Source organism: Ursus americanus, chromosome 11 (assembly GCF_024610735.1).
Source record: "Ursus americanus isolate L20-20 chromosome 11, mUrsAme1.1.p, whole genome shotgun sequence".
NCBI classification, from domain to species: Eukaryota; Metazoa; Chordata; class Mammalia; order Carnivora; family Ursidae; genus Ursus; species Ursus americanus.
Window position 1 is genome coordinate 55,634,133 of NC_142137.1, and position 14,580 is coordinate 55,648,712.

General features: G+C 40.6%; 1 protein-coding gene across 5 annotated transcripts in view; it reads left to right on the plus strand.

Moving 5' to 3' along the window:
• Nucleotides 1-14,580, plus strand: part of UTRN (utrophin) — a 486,188-nt gene that overhangs the window by 24,998 nt on the left and 446,610 nt on the right. The window lies entirely within an intron of this gene.

Genomic DNA, 14,580 nt, shown 5'->3' on the forward strand with positions numbered 1-14,580 from the left:
GGGACCCGGGTCCCTTCGTTCTTGTTGTTTACCCTTCCACAGTGTTGTCTCGTCTTCTTGGTTATGGCCGGGCCCTCAGCACTATGTCCAAGTTCTAGTCCAAAGAAAAGGGAAGAGAGGGAGGAAAAAAAGCAATTTCCTTTGTAAAGGATGTGACCTAGTGGTTGTGTGCCCAAGTCTCTTGCCATCCCACTGGCTGCAGCCAGGTCACGTGGCCTCATTTTGCTGCCTTGGAGCTTGAGAAATGTATTTTGTGGTGAGGCGACCCTGTGCTGAGCTCAAACCTCCGGGGAGGGGGCGAGGGCTGGATTTCTGGTACCCAGAAGAAGGGGAGAATGGATAATCCTAAGTATACTTTTAGAACAACTTGGTGAGTCCAGTTTGAATTTAGAATTCTCCAAGTCCTCGGAGTTCTGTGCCAGAACACGGTGGCAGGGAGAGCTGGCATGGACTCTCCTTTGTTTTCCCATGTGGGCTTCGTTCTGCACGGAGGAAGGCTTTGCACACATGTCGGTGGTCACCCTGGCCAGACATCTGTGGTCTCTCTCCTATCCCACTTGGAAACAGTGGTGTGAGAAGTGAGCTCCTTGGGAAGTGAGCTCAGGGCTCATTTGGGCAGGATTACAGGGAGACTGGGTCCCCAGAGTGTGTTTTGAAAGAGGTTGTGGGCTCTCAGCATACATGTTCATCCGCTTGGCCCTGTGATCTCTCTATCTCATCGGGAGCAGTGGGGCTGGAAGGGGGCTACCATAAGAGCCTTGGAAAAGGCAGTGTTGCAGGCAGGGCCCCTGTAGTTTAGGTCTTAGGGTGGTACTTTAAAGAGAAGCAGTAATTTGATTTACTTCTTAGTTTTCCACTTTCCCCATGCTACTGCTTCATTAATACTCCTGTTTATCATTTATAGTGTACATGCTATATATTTAATTTACTAAGAGTGGAATATTTTTGGAATGAATGGAGTGTCGTTTTAATGGATGGTAAGGATGGATAAGGGCACAGTGAGGGAGGCTGGAGAATATTCACTTATTTAGCTTAATGTTTTCAACAGCTTAAAAAAACAACCCTTTGAGTGGCCCTTGTGATTCAGTGGCAGTTTGCCCAGACTCAAGGGAGCCAGTGTTGGGAATGAAAACTAGATTCGCTTTGAAAATCTAGAAAAAAAGTGACTAAACAAGTTATAAGAATGTGGTTGATGGCCTGGGTCCTCTGAGAGCAAGTGAAGTGCTACAGCCACCTGGGTTTGTGCATTCTTCACCCTGCTCAGCCTTCAGCTCTTTCCTCCTCCAAGCCCTGTGCCTGGCCAGCTTAGACCAGGGTCCTGATTTCACCTGTCCGAAGACAGGGCCACTGCTGCACTCAGACAGCCTGACAGCTTGTCCAGGGAAATGTCCTTGCAATCTAGCATATCAGACTGCTCTTGGTACAGTCAGAAACCACCACCTCCTTCAGTTGAGGGATGGGTTATGATACACTCGCCATCTCTTATCTCAACCCTTGAACCAGGTGTGTTTCGGGATTATTGGTTTCTTAAAGTTTCAGATAGCTTACGGTACATATATCACATTTTATGCAGCATCTCTGGGGGAGTTTGGGACAATACCCTATAATTAAATATATTAATATTTCTGAAGCAAAGTGTATGAATATTCATACTAACTGGGACACAAACAGGGTTATAAATAGCTTCAGGTTGGTTCAGGTCATGTTTTGCTGCCAAATGGGTTATGACAAAACCGTTGGTTCCCAGAACTTTTCGAAGGCTGGCATCGTGAATCAGGGATTGTGCACCTGGGATGGGGACTGTTTTCTCAGTGTTTACTCTGTGCCAGATGCTCTCACGTATTGGATTTTGTAGTGCTCACAACAGACCTAGGAGGAAGGTATTCTATTATCTCTTCTTTATTTTCCTCCCTAACTCCCTTCCTTCCGTCCTTGGAAACGGAGGTGTAGTGAGGTTGAGTGACTTGCTTGAGACTAAGAGGAGGAGGCCAGGACCCCAGGCCTGGACACTTACCTGCTATAAAAAGTTTCTAATTTGCTTGTTTGAAACTTTGGAATACAAATTGCCTTGTAGAATCCTATTTCACATTTAATGGTAGCTGAAAGACAATACGCCACTAAAAGTGCCATTGGAAGTAATGACCCCTCACAACATTGTTTCTTGATAAAATGCCTTTTAAGTTCACCCAGCAGGGGCAGGAAACGGGATCCCAAGACTTGCCCTTGTCTGTAGATGGTCCCCCTTCCTGCAGCTTCATGGGTCCTCCCCTAGGCCCGGCAGGGGTAGTCAGTCAGGGCACTGTTCTAGGACCTATGGGAGTGTGGGCAGGACCTGAGCACAGCATAGGGCGGAGAGGGGAAGGTTTGGGCTTTTGGTGTGATAGAAGAGGTCGGGGATGGGGAGACTGGCTGAGGTTCTGACACTACTTGGTTAGGGCCCCCATTCCAGACTCATGTTCCTGTTCTCATAGCAGTCACCATGGATGTTCCAGAAGCAAGCATCAGAGAGGGGGTGAATTTAGCCTATCTGTTAGGTAGAGCTGCTGCTTGGCTTGATTTTGTGTGTGGCAGCTTGAATGTGGCTGCTTGGCATTAGTAGGGATCTGCCATGTTAGAATCCTTGCACCTGCTCTGTGATGATTCCGTGGAATGAGTAGCTGTGACTGTCATTGGCAGATGAGAACACTGTGGCACACTCACACTCACTTAAGCTGCTTGAACTCATCTCAAGAGTTTTGCCTCATGGCTCCTTGTTACCCTGGTCAGGACAGTTCCCTGCACACGCCCTCCTCTGAAACGGAGGAGACAGCTGAAGGATTTCAGGATCTATCTCCCCCAAGTACTTCATCCTTTACCGCTTCTCTTGTTTCATTATGGTATTAAAAAGCACGTAGGCTGATATTGATTCTTATTTGGCCGTAAGTGGGGTTGGTTGGCACTTACTGGCCTCTTAGCTTTCCTTCATGTAGTTTGTGTTACGGTGGGCTCCTTGGTGTGCCATTTGGATTGGGAGAGGCAGTTATGTTAAAGGAAAACCTCGGAAATTAGAAGGTCTGGGTAAGTATGTTAGTATACCAATCCCTTTGTTAGCAGTACCTTCATTGACATGACCCTCATTTAAAATTCAACATCATTTGTTAAATTTTACTTCACGTAATGTATAGGTCTAGGAGTCTCAGCCAAAGTCAGCGCTTTTTATGGTAAGTATCTGGATATACATTAACCTTTTAAAATTGTAACCGGTTAGTTACACCATAAAAACTAGCAATGTGTGAACTAATTGGTTGCTTGCTAAATCCAGAGTACATGAGGAAAATTAATTTGATATTGAGAAATTAGTTCCTAAAAGCGTGGAAAGAGCCTGAGAGCTAAGCTTATGTGCTGGGACTTTTCAAACACATGATTTCATTTCCTCCCTACAGTAATTCTGTGGGGGAGGTGTAATTTTACTGTTTCATAGATGAGGAAACATTTGAGTTAGTAGTCAAGTCTTACAAGTTTTTGGCAATATTTTAAAGATTACACTCCAGGACGCCTGGGTGGCTCAGTCAGTTAAGCAGCTGCCTTCGGCTCAGGTCATGATCCCAGGGTCCTAGGATTGAGCCCCTCATCGGGCTTCCTGTTCAGCAAGGAGCCTGCTTCTCCCTCTCCCTCTGCCTGCTGCTTCCCCTACTTGTGCTGTCTCTCTGTCAAATAGATAAATAAAATCTTCAAAAAAAAAAAAGATTATACTCCATCTTATTCCAGAATCCTATAGAAAGTCACATCAGGAGTAGACTTTGAAAAAATATATATTAACGAAAATGCCGAGAGGGGAAGAATGAGTTGATTAGTTAGATAAGGCCAGGAGGGGTTAGTTCACAGAAGTTGTGCTTGCTTCAATATAAGGTGCCCCGTCCCATTGTCAAACTTTGGATGCAGATTTGTCTCAGAGTGTTGTATTAGGCAATGCAGAGAGGAAAATGGCTGTTACAAGATTGACATTATCCACTTTTTTTTAAAAATTTTTTTAATTAATTAATTTTTTAAAAGTAGACTTCACTCTCAATTTGGGGCTTGAACTCACAACCCTAAGATCAAGAGTTGCATGCTCTACTGACTGAGCCAGCCAGGAGCCCCTATCCATAAATGTTTAACAAGACGTTTACTAATGTGAAGCATAGTTTTTTCCCTCTGGCCTCACGCCCGAAAAGACCTTTTTTTCCTGGAACCTCATAATGGGACAGTGAATGATAGGGCGAAAGCTCTCTCTTCAGCTCTGTATGATATCTAGACTAACAGACTGTTGGCGGGTGGCATCCTTTATTGTATAAGCCAGGCACAAATTTATGAAATCATTTTTGAAAATAGAGATGGGAGGAAATTCTCCAGTGATTTGCCTTAAATCAGCAACTTTAAACGATCCTGGTATCTCAGTCAGTTATCAAACTGTTGTAATATGAGGATAGTACCTACTCTTTTTTTTTTTCTTTTGAAGATTTTATTTATTTGACAGAGACAGACACAGCGAGAGAGGGAACACAAGCAAGGGGAGTGTGAGAGGATGAAGCAGGCTTCCTGCTGAGCAGGGAGCCTGATGCAGGGCTTGATCCCAGGACCCTGGGATCATGACCTGAGCCGAAGGCAGACGCTTAACAACTGAACCACTCAGGCGCCCCTGGATAATACCTACTCTTATCTTTCTTTTCATAAATTGATTAAAAAAATTTGGTTCTCAGACTTTTCTGTCAAGAAATTCTTTGCTATTTGATCATGTCTCATGGAACGTTCCTTAGTTGTATATATATTTCTACTCTCATGCTATGTAATTCTTAATAGAAGCTTTCTTTCTGGGTTTTGTTCTTTCCTTCTTTCCTTTTCTGGAAATAGCTTCCAGATGGGATTATTATTATTATTTTTTTACAAACCTCTAGTCCTTATGTTTTACCATTGTCTGACCCATTATCTCTTTTCTGAGTTTCATTTTTGGCTTAGGTATTCTGCTTTTGGTATTTTTTAATACTCTGTGATGTATACTGAAAATACTTGGCCGGGGTTATGAGGCTGCACAATAATGTGGTAATGATACAGTGCTCTGGACTTCTCTGTCACTCCCAGTTTATTAAGGAAAAATCTGCCTTCACTGTATTCCTTCTTTCTTACTCCTCGATGTTTATTTAGAAGATAGCATGAAATATGTTGTTGCTTTGTTTCATTCCTTTCAATGTCTATTGAAAAAAAATAGAAAACAAGTTTGTTTAAAATTTGTTTGAATTGAATTTTTAAAATATTTAATGAGGCTTTTTGAAATTAACCTTCCATATTTTTCTGAATTAGGCCACACACATTTCACCCTTTCGCTATCATGGTGCAAGGTAGCGTGTCCGTTGGTCAGGACTTCCCCTGGGGAGTGCTGTTTAGGGGCATGTCTGAGTGCAGTGCTGTGTTCTCTACTTGAATCGTCTCTTTTGCCAAGACCTTGACACTTAAGCATTGGTTGCTAAAATGCTTTAAATTGTTTTATGAGACGTTTACTTGGCCTGGGAATTTAGAGTATTGCTCTCCAAGACTCATTTGGTTGACTAAAATCCTTGTGCCTCTTATTTTGTCTTCCTTTCTGTCGATAAGGGAGTCTAGTAGGTTTTCCTGTAGAACTTTATATACCATAAGATTTATGTGAAACTTTATGTCTATCTTCAGGCTTTGGAGCCAGGTTACTAAAAGTCAATTTTTAAAAACATACCCTCTGGGGGCAAAGTGGAAGAACCAGAACGGTTGTGCTGTATTTGAGCAGGTCTGTAGAGTTGCTGCGACGGTTCAGTGAGTGAAGGGTGCTTGCCTGGCACCGTTAGAGGCTCTTTTATCCTTGTCATTGTTACTGTTATTTCCCGCCTTCATTCTTGTCCTCCCTTCCCCTTGCATCGATTGCTCTTGACTTCCTGGGGGCCGTTGAGGGAGATCGCCACTGCATCGCTTGGCCCAAGTTACCAGGGCTGGCTGAGTGGACTTTGGCCCTGGTTTCCAGCCTCTGATGCTCATGCACACACAGTTGGACCTTCTGGATGGATTTCAGAGGGTCGGGAGTCGGGGGGCAGCGGGAGATGGAGGAAGGATGGAAACCTGGGCAAGAGGGGCATTCTGGAGCAAAGGACAGTTGCTCATAGGAAGGATTGCGGAGGTACAAACATTAATCAAAACAAATTAATGTAAAAACATTAATCAGATAAATTAGTGCCACTTGCTCTGTTTTCCACCCCTTTCTTTCAGTCATGGTGTGAAATATTAGAATCCAGACTCATGATGGATTCGCATAAGCCTCATTTACTACTGGGAGCATTCACCCGAGTCAGCTGTTTAAACTCTGTTAAGTACTTTTCCAACTCTGAGATTCTACTTGTGCTTTCTGTACCAGCTTCTCTAATGGCCTCTTCCTGCTAGGGGGAATGGAGCGGGGGAAGGTACTGGTTGAAATCACTCAGATAAGCCTATTGTTCCAGTGGCCATATGGGCACAGATGTTTGGAATCAGCTGGTAATTTTAAACAATCTCTAACTCATCTTGTTAAATACATTTGCACATGTTTACTGTTTGCTTAGCTTGAACCTAAAACACTACATGAAGTAATGTGGTGTATAAGAAGCATTACAGTAACAAGAAGAGTAGCTTGAATGGTTTTTGCATGCTTACTAGGCTCATCACTATCTAACTGTTTTAATATTACTTATACACCCATCCCACACCTTCCTGACACACCCACATATGTGTATATGTGTTTGTCCACCCTCGAATGTATATATAATATAGACATACACACATGAATTCATTTATTCATTTGTTCATTTATTTTTAAAATTTTTATTTATTTATTTGACAGAGAGATAGAGAGCACAAGCAGGGGGAGTGGCAGGCGGAGGGAGAGGGAGAAGCAGGCTCCCCACTGAGCAGGGAGCCTGATGTGGGACCCGATCCCGGGATCCCGGGATCATGATCTGAGCCGAAGGCAGACCCTTAACCAACTGAGCCACCCAGATGCCCCCACATGAATTCATTTAATTCTCCCTATGAAAGTGGCACTTCTGTTATCATCCCCATGTTACAGTCAGGAAACCACAGTGGCTAAGGAACAACCCAGCCTAGCATAGGTAGTGAGTGCCAGAGTGAGAATTTAAATCGGCATCGCTCTGCCACACTCTTCATCACTACCCTGCAGAGCTTCTCAGTGCTTAGTCTCCAACTCCAAGCAAATAGTAATTATAGCTAATAAGTCCAAAGTTACTTTGTTATGAGAAAATCTAAAAAGCTATATAGTTTTAAAAAAGGAGCCTGGTTTCTGTTGAGTAGCATGTATGGGCCTTTGTTTGGGGTTTGGCTGTTTCCATTTGTTAAGTAAAGACTCGTTGGGATGTTTGTGTGACAAACAGTCTTTGTGACTCCCTACAGTGTGTCCTACCTAAGCGAGCTCCTGTTGAGTGTGTCCACTGATTTACCATCTCTCATCCGGGCACCTTTATCAGTTGATTCCCAGAAGTTTGCAAGTGGCCTTTCACAGTGGCCCTTCTGGTTGACTGTCGGCCAGGAATTTATTTCAGCCACCGCAACTCAACCTTGTAACTTACCATTGAGGGCTTCTATCTTTCCTTATTAGGTACTGGAAATTAAGGAAACTGACTTAGCACCCAGGGGCCTGTTAAATGAGACGGATATTTTGGTGGGCAGAGTATTGAAAAAGTAAAAGGGTTTCACGGACCACTTCATGTCACTGCCATTGAAGAGTGTTTGACATGTAGGGACTGGGGATGTGTATCAAGGATTAGCGAATAGAACACTTTAGGCTTAAGTCATAGGAAAATGTGCAGGCAGGATTTGATTTTGACTTTTTTAGAAGGCACATTCTGTATAATTGTAGAGAGTGGTACTATTCTGGTTTGCCTAGGGATTCAAGGTCTGATTCCCCCATTTAAGTAACAAAGACATTTGTAGTTAGGAGGGAAACTTGGCAATTCTTAAATTTGGTGATTGGATTGATTATACTTCCTTCCCTATGCTATTAAATTATCATGACCATGGGGTGAATTGTGGATTAAATGCTATAAATATTATTTGTAAATATTTTAACATCATTCCTCTCTATTCCTTTTATCAAGACTAGTTGATTATTATAATTGACAAAATTATTATCATTTGAATGAGAGCAGAACAATCCTCCCGCTCAAATTAATGACATGATGGGAAAGAGCAAGGAAATAAATTTTTCACATACTCTGTTTTGAATGTTAGGGACTGTTAAATATTCCTGATTCAGAAACAATGGAGCACAACATTAATATTTATTTGACTTTAATGTTTGAAGTCAATATCATTTACTTTCATTTTTTTACTTCAGCTAACTCAGAAACATAAGGATTTAAAGAAAACGAAGGAAGACATTATGCATTTCTTGCTTTCTTTTATTTTTGTGATACATTAAAGATATATCGCAATGTGGGCAAAATAGGGTTTCTAGGACTTCCAGTGACTTCATCAAACAGGCTATATGTGAGCTTCTAAACCAAGTAATTTTTTTTTAAAGATTTATTTATTTTGGGGGGGAGGGGCAGAGAGAATCTCAAGCAGACTGTGCACTGAGCACAGAACTGGACATGGGGCTCATCTCACAACCCTGAGATCGTGACCTGAGCCAAAACCAAGAGTTGGACGCTTAACTGACTGAACCACCCAGGTGCTGCTTGCCCAAATAATTTGGGCAAAAGTTTGCAGTTTTATGAATTTGCTGGCAAACCTTATCTTTCTTTGCCTGAGAAGTTTCCATACTCCTTGGGGCTCCATAGTCAATTTCACTGGGTTTTGTGGGAAATATTGGCATCTAGCTATGAAATTCTTTCTGGTTCAAAAGAAGGTCCTGAAAAATTATTTCTGTATTTCATAATGTTACTATTAAAAACATGCACGTTCCCTTTCAGCCCAGATGGGAATTACTGTCTGTGTTTTTAAAACTTACAGGCCGTCCTCTCTATTGGTCACAGGGTACTGAGCATTTGGGTTACAGGGCCATCTATATTTTGTCTTTCATTATTAATATACTTGATACAGTTATAGAGTTTTTTTTAGTAAATATAGATGAACTTTAGGTTTCTGTGTTTATTTTTTATTTTTTATTTTTTTTTAAAGATTTTAAATGAGCATTTGGGTTACAGGGCCATCTATATTTTGTCTTTCATTATTTGGGTTACAGGGCCATCTATATTTTGTCTTTCATTATTAATATACTTGATACAGTTATAGAGTTTTTTTAGTAAATATAGATGAACTTTAGGTTTCTGTGTTTATTTTTTATTTTTTATTTTTTTTAAAGATTTTATTTATTTATTCGACAGAGGTAGAGACAGCCAGTGAGAGAGGGAACACAAGCAGGGGAGTGGGAGAGGAAGAAGAAGCAGGCTCAGAGTGGAAGAGCCCGATGTGGGGCTCGATCCCACAACGCCGGGATCACGCCCTGAGCCGAAGGCAGACGCTTAACCGCTGCGCCACCTAGGCTCCCCTCTGTGTTTATTTTAACATATATTTTGAGAGATAAAATTTGAGTTTTTAATAAAGTTTTAATGCAGTTTAGTATTTTCAGTATGTAAAGTGAATTGAGGTCCCCAAATAGAAGCTGTAATTTGGCTGGATTGAATTACTGAATGTACAGTAAATTTTCACATTTGAAGATAAAGGAAAGAAATGTAATTTGATGCTATATCTATAAAATTTTGCTATATATGAAATGACTATATTATCTTATAAATATTAAATTCAAATTCCAAATTGGACCTAATCATGAAGAGAATAATTAACTGACAGTTACATCTGATGTTATGAATATTATTGTACAAAGTCTGTACAATAAGATATTCAGCAAGATTGTCTTGTAGACTTTGAGGCTGTAAGAATCAAGTCTTGCCTGCATGCTACCGCTGTATGAAACCAGTGCCTGGCTTATGGTCATGAGACCCTTTTAGGACCCTACCTAAGAATAAATTGAAGAGAGCAGAACTTGTAGTTGAAAGTGGAAGAGTGGATATGAGTTTATCGCTGCTTGCTGCCATGATAATTACAGCAAAAAACAAACAAACAAAAAAAGGAATAACTAATACGGTCAAAGAGAAGTGGAGACAAAGTGGCTTTGGATGGGCAAGGCATCACATGTTGGAATATGATTGCGGAGGGGTAACTGCTGAGGGGTCCAGGGCAGAGGGTGGTGACAAGAGGCCTCCTAGTGCACCCCTTAGACTTTGTAAGCCTCCCGATTTAGAGTAACTAGTACTGCCTGAGGTTGGATCAGGGGAAAGTGGGAGATGTTTGGGCCTAAAAACTAGGAGTTTGGTTGCGATCTGTAAACAGTGTGCCTTCACTCCCAGGTCTTTCCTCTTCTTCCCTGCCTGCACAGGACCATATGGATTTATATATTCTCTGGAGAAATTGAACTCTGCCTTGGGATCCCTGTCCCAGAGAGAATGGTGCGGTTCTTGTTTGACACCAAGAAGATGAGGGGACACCAAGGGGGGAAACCCTAGAATTGCTGAAGCTATACCAGCCCCAAGTCAGAAGATGCTTTTATTGGGAAGATAGTTTAGTTACATCATGGAATTTGATGGCCTACTTCGAGTCCATCAGTTGGCAGGCGACACCCAAGCACATAGAACTTGGGCATTTGACTGCCTCGTTTTGAAATGTGAGGGGCTGCCAGGAGTCAGATGTTTGAGGAAAGCTTCCATTATTAAAGCCAAACCCAACCAACAGGAAAAAGAAACTTAGGGGAAAGGGAGGAAAATGATATATAATAAATATCCTCAGAGAGGTGGGAAAATAATTACATCTTTGAAGCAAGAAAAGAATGCTATAAAAATCAGATTCAGAGAATAAGAAAGGAATCTTGGAAATTGTATGGTATCAGAAATAAAAAAAACTGGAGAGACTTGAAGAATAGATGTAACAGACGTAAATCCTTGATTACTATAACCAAAATTTTATAAATAATGTCTGACTTATAATCAGAAAATAGTGTAAGTGCACTATTAGAAATGCATAAATGTGAGAACAAATAGATAATAGATGGAAGGGGGTAGCCCCTTGAAAGAAGGACTGAGGTAGGACTGCCAGATTTTGTTATAATCCTATTTGATTAAAAAAAGAAAAAGGCAAACTATGTGTATTTATTGCTTTAATAAAAATTGAGAAAGGTGTAATGAAATATTTACTTTGGAGATCATTTTGTTGAAAAATTTTATTGACAGTATAGAAAATTCTGCACAGAATTAGTTTTTTGGCAGCCCCATAAGCCTCTGTGAATAATATGGTCCCCTAAATCTTTTCAGTAGTTGTCTTTTCTCAGCACGGGTTTCTAGCTGCAGTTAGGCATGGTTATTGTAACGTTTTGTATATCTTCCTCATGCCTGGCTGGACAAACTCGGTGGCTTTAACAATCATTTATTGTGCATGTGAATTGTAAATGTCCCAATTATTTTGAGACAAACTTCTCCTCACATTACAGTGACATACTTTCTGTATTGCTAGTGATTATGGGAGTGTTTTCTGTTAGACATTTCACACATCGTGGTTGTAATGAAATACAAATGTTAAGGAACTAAACATTTGAGCACCAGGAGCAAGCAGATCTTCAAGCCGAAATGGTCTCTTTCCAGCATTTTTCCTGACTTACAAACTTTTTTTGTGTGTGTTAAGTGGCCTTCTGCTCTTCACTCTCACTTACAACCATGAGTGGCTGTTGTGGCAACGTGGACCTTCACAGAATTGTAGAGCTGGAGGATGTTTTAAGGGTCCATCGTCTCCTCTTCTGTTGCCTGGTAGTTGAGGAAAGTGAGAGTCAAGGAGGAAGGAAATGACTTTCTCAGGATTAAACAGCGGTCCCAAACCCAGTACGCTCCTGCTGCTCTGGGCTCCCCGGGACCCTAAGGGAACTTTCTGCTCACTTTCCTTCAAATCTCATTTGATTGTCGATGGTTTTCTCTTGAATGTGCACCTGACAAAAAATGCTTTCACACCTTTCCAAGAAATGTTCTGGTGGGAATGAGGGGGGTGTGAACTTCTAGAAGGATTTTAGGTTTCTATTACTGTGTGAAGTTGAGGGTTTTTTGCTAATATGCTGGAAGAGATGTGACTCCTGCCTGTGGATTAAAGCAGGCAGACCTTGGGCTCCAAGTCCAAAGTGTCAGCATAAATAGGGAGAGGGGAAATGGGAGGAAGAAGAGAGCAAGGTTGTGAGGACATTTTCTGTCCTGTTGTTTTCCTTTTGGTGGGAAAGGGTGAGAAATTTATTGAACATAGCTGGAGCTGCTGAACTGAACTGGCCCCAAACTGTCTTAATTTGTGTGAGAGAAAAGCTGTGCTGTTTAGTCCTTCAGAACAATTCTCATCATGCAGCTGGGGCCTGCTGGCTGCCATTAAGGTTCTGCAAAATTTGATTTTTGTACCTTCTCTGAACTTTTTTTCTGCTAACCCAGCCCCTGAATGCTGTTCACTGGCCTTCTAACTCCATCCAGGCTTGGCCTCTCCTCTCTCCTTTTTTTTTTTTTTTTTAATTGGTGTTGTGTTGTGGATATTAATGGTTGGCTGATTAAAGCAAAACAGTAAGGTGTTAATGATTACTCTGTTACTCCTCCTGGTGGGGTATGTGCATATATTCACAGAGCTGTTACAGAAATAAGATGGGGCAAATCTTCAGTTGGTAGGTTGTAACTAAGGAAACACCTGGTAGAAAGGAGTGTAATCTATTTTGTGACCTTGCCTGCCTCGTATCCTCATTTTACAAATCGCAGGGCTCATTAAGTCAAATGTGTCTTTCTGGAAAAAAGTTGAGAAGTTTCATCATCATCAAGGATATGTCAAAAAAAAGTGCTCGATGTCATTAAAGACACGGAGACAATGTAAGTTTCTATCAATGGATGGATAGATAAAGATGTGGTACACACACACACACACACTCATGCACACATGCACGCACACAGAGGAATATTATTTAGCCATAAAAAAGAAAATTCTGCAAAAATTTGCAACAATGTGGCTGAACTTTGAGAGTGTAGTAAGTCAGACATGGATACTAGACAAAGATCAAATACTGTATGATCTCACTTGTATGTGGAATCTAAAAAAAAACAAAAACAAACTCAAGCTCATAGATATAGAGAACAGATTGGTGGTTGCCGGAGGCAGAGAGTAGGGCGGAAGGAGAAGAGGAATGGGTGGAGGTGTTTAAAAGTATCAACTTCCAACGGTAAGATAAATAAGTCTTGAGGGTTAATATATAGCATAGTGGTTATAGTTAACAATATAGTATTGCGTAATTGAAAGTTACTAAGAGAGTAGTTCTCTCGCCACAAGAAAAAAAATTCTAACTATGTGTGTTGATGAATGTCAACTAAACTTGTTGTGGTGATCACTTTGCAATATATACATATATTAGATCATTACATTGTTAACATATCGATTACATCTCAAAACAAGAAAGAGAGTATGTCAAGGATATCTAATAGTTGAATTGTACAGTAACTATTAACCTTATAAATGTCCATTGAGAATTTCTTTTTTTATAGTTGTTCTGTACTGAAACTAATGAAATAAATATTTCTATTTATTATAAAATATAACTTCTTTAATAATTCTGTTTATTTTGAATTGTCTTTCTTTCAGAAATGTTTTATTCCTTTCCCCATGAGTAAAAATATGCTCAACCCATTAAAAACAGAATATAAGCATTTTTTGGTACATCAGATGTTTATATCTCATGATAATGATGGGGATTAAGGTTTTTGTTCTTTATCCTCATCACCCTCTACTCTTTTTGACCTCCATTGGCCCCTTTGGCAGTGTGTGGTGTACCAGATAAATGTTTTTAAATGCATAAAATAAACTACATGGCATTATAAAGGAAAAGCAATTATATTGAAATTCACTTATAAAATAGTTAAAAGAACCTGTGACAGAGTAATCTTTGTTTTTTGTGAATACGTTCAATGTCATGATCCAATTGTTGGTCCATAACTGTTGTGAGGATGTGACGAGCCAAATGATTTTTCAGCTATAATGTGAAGTGAATATGGCTGTGATTTTTGTTGGTAATTCAGCCAAAGTTACTACAAATTGTGTGTTTTATGATCTGTCTTTGTAATAAAGAGGTGCAAATTTTTGTTAGGGGTTAATGAAATAGCTAATTTTCCTTCCTGTCCAAGTTCATGGACCCTTTGCCTTGTAATAACCCCTGATGAAGCTGATTGTTTAAGATCAGCACGTATATACTTAGAGCTTTGGCAGTGACAACAGTGTGCCATGAAGAATATTTTTGCAGACAACAATCTGAAATGGAAAAAACTTTAAAAAACATATTTATTTTATTTTATATAGAGAGAGTGAGCACAAGCGGGAGGGGTAGATGAGAGGGAGAAAGAATCTCGAGCAGACTCTGTACTGAGCATGGAGCTCAATGTGGGGCTTGATCTCACAGCTCTGAGATCATGACCTGAGCTGAAACCAAGAGTTGGGTGCTTAACCGACTGTGCCATGGAGGTGCCCTGAAATGGAGAGAACTCTTTGTTGAGTCCTCCATAT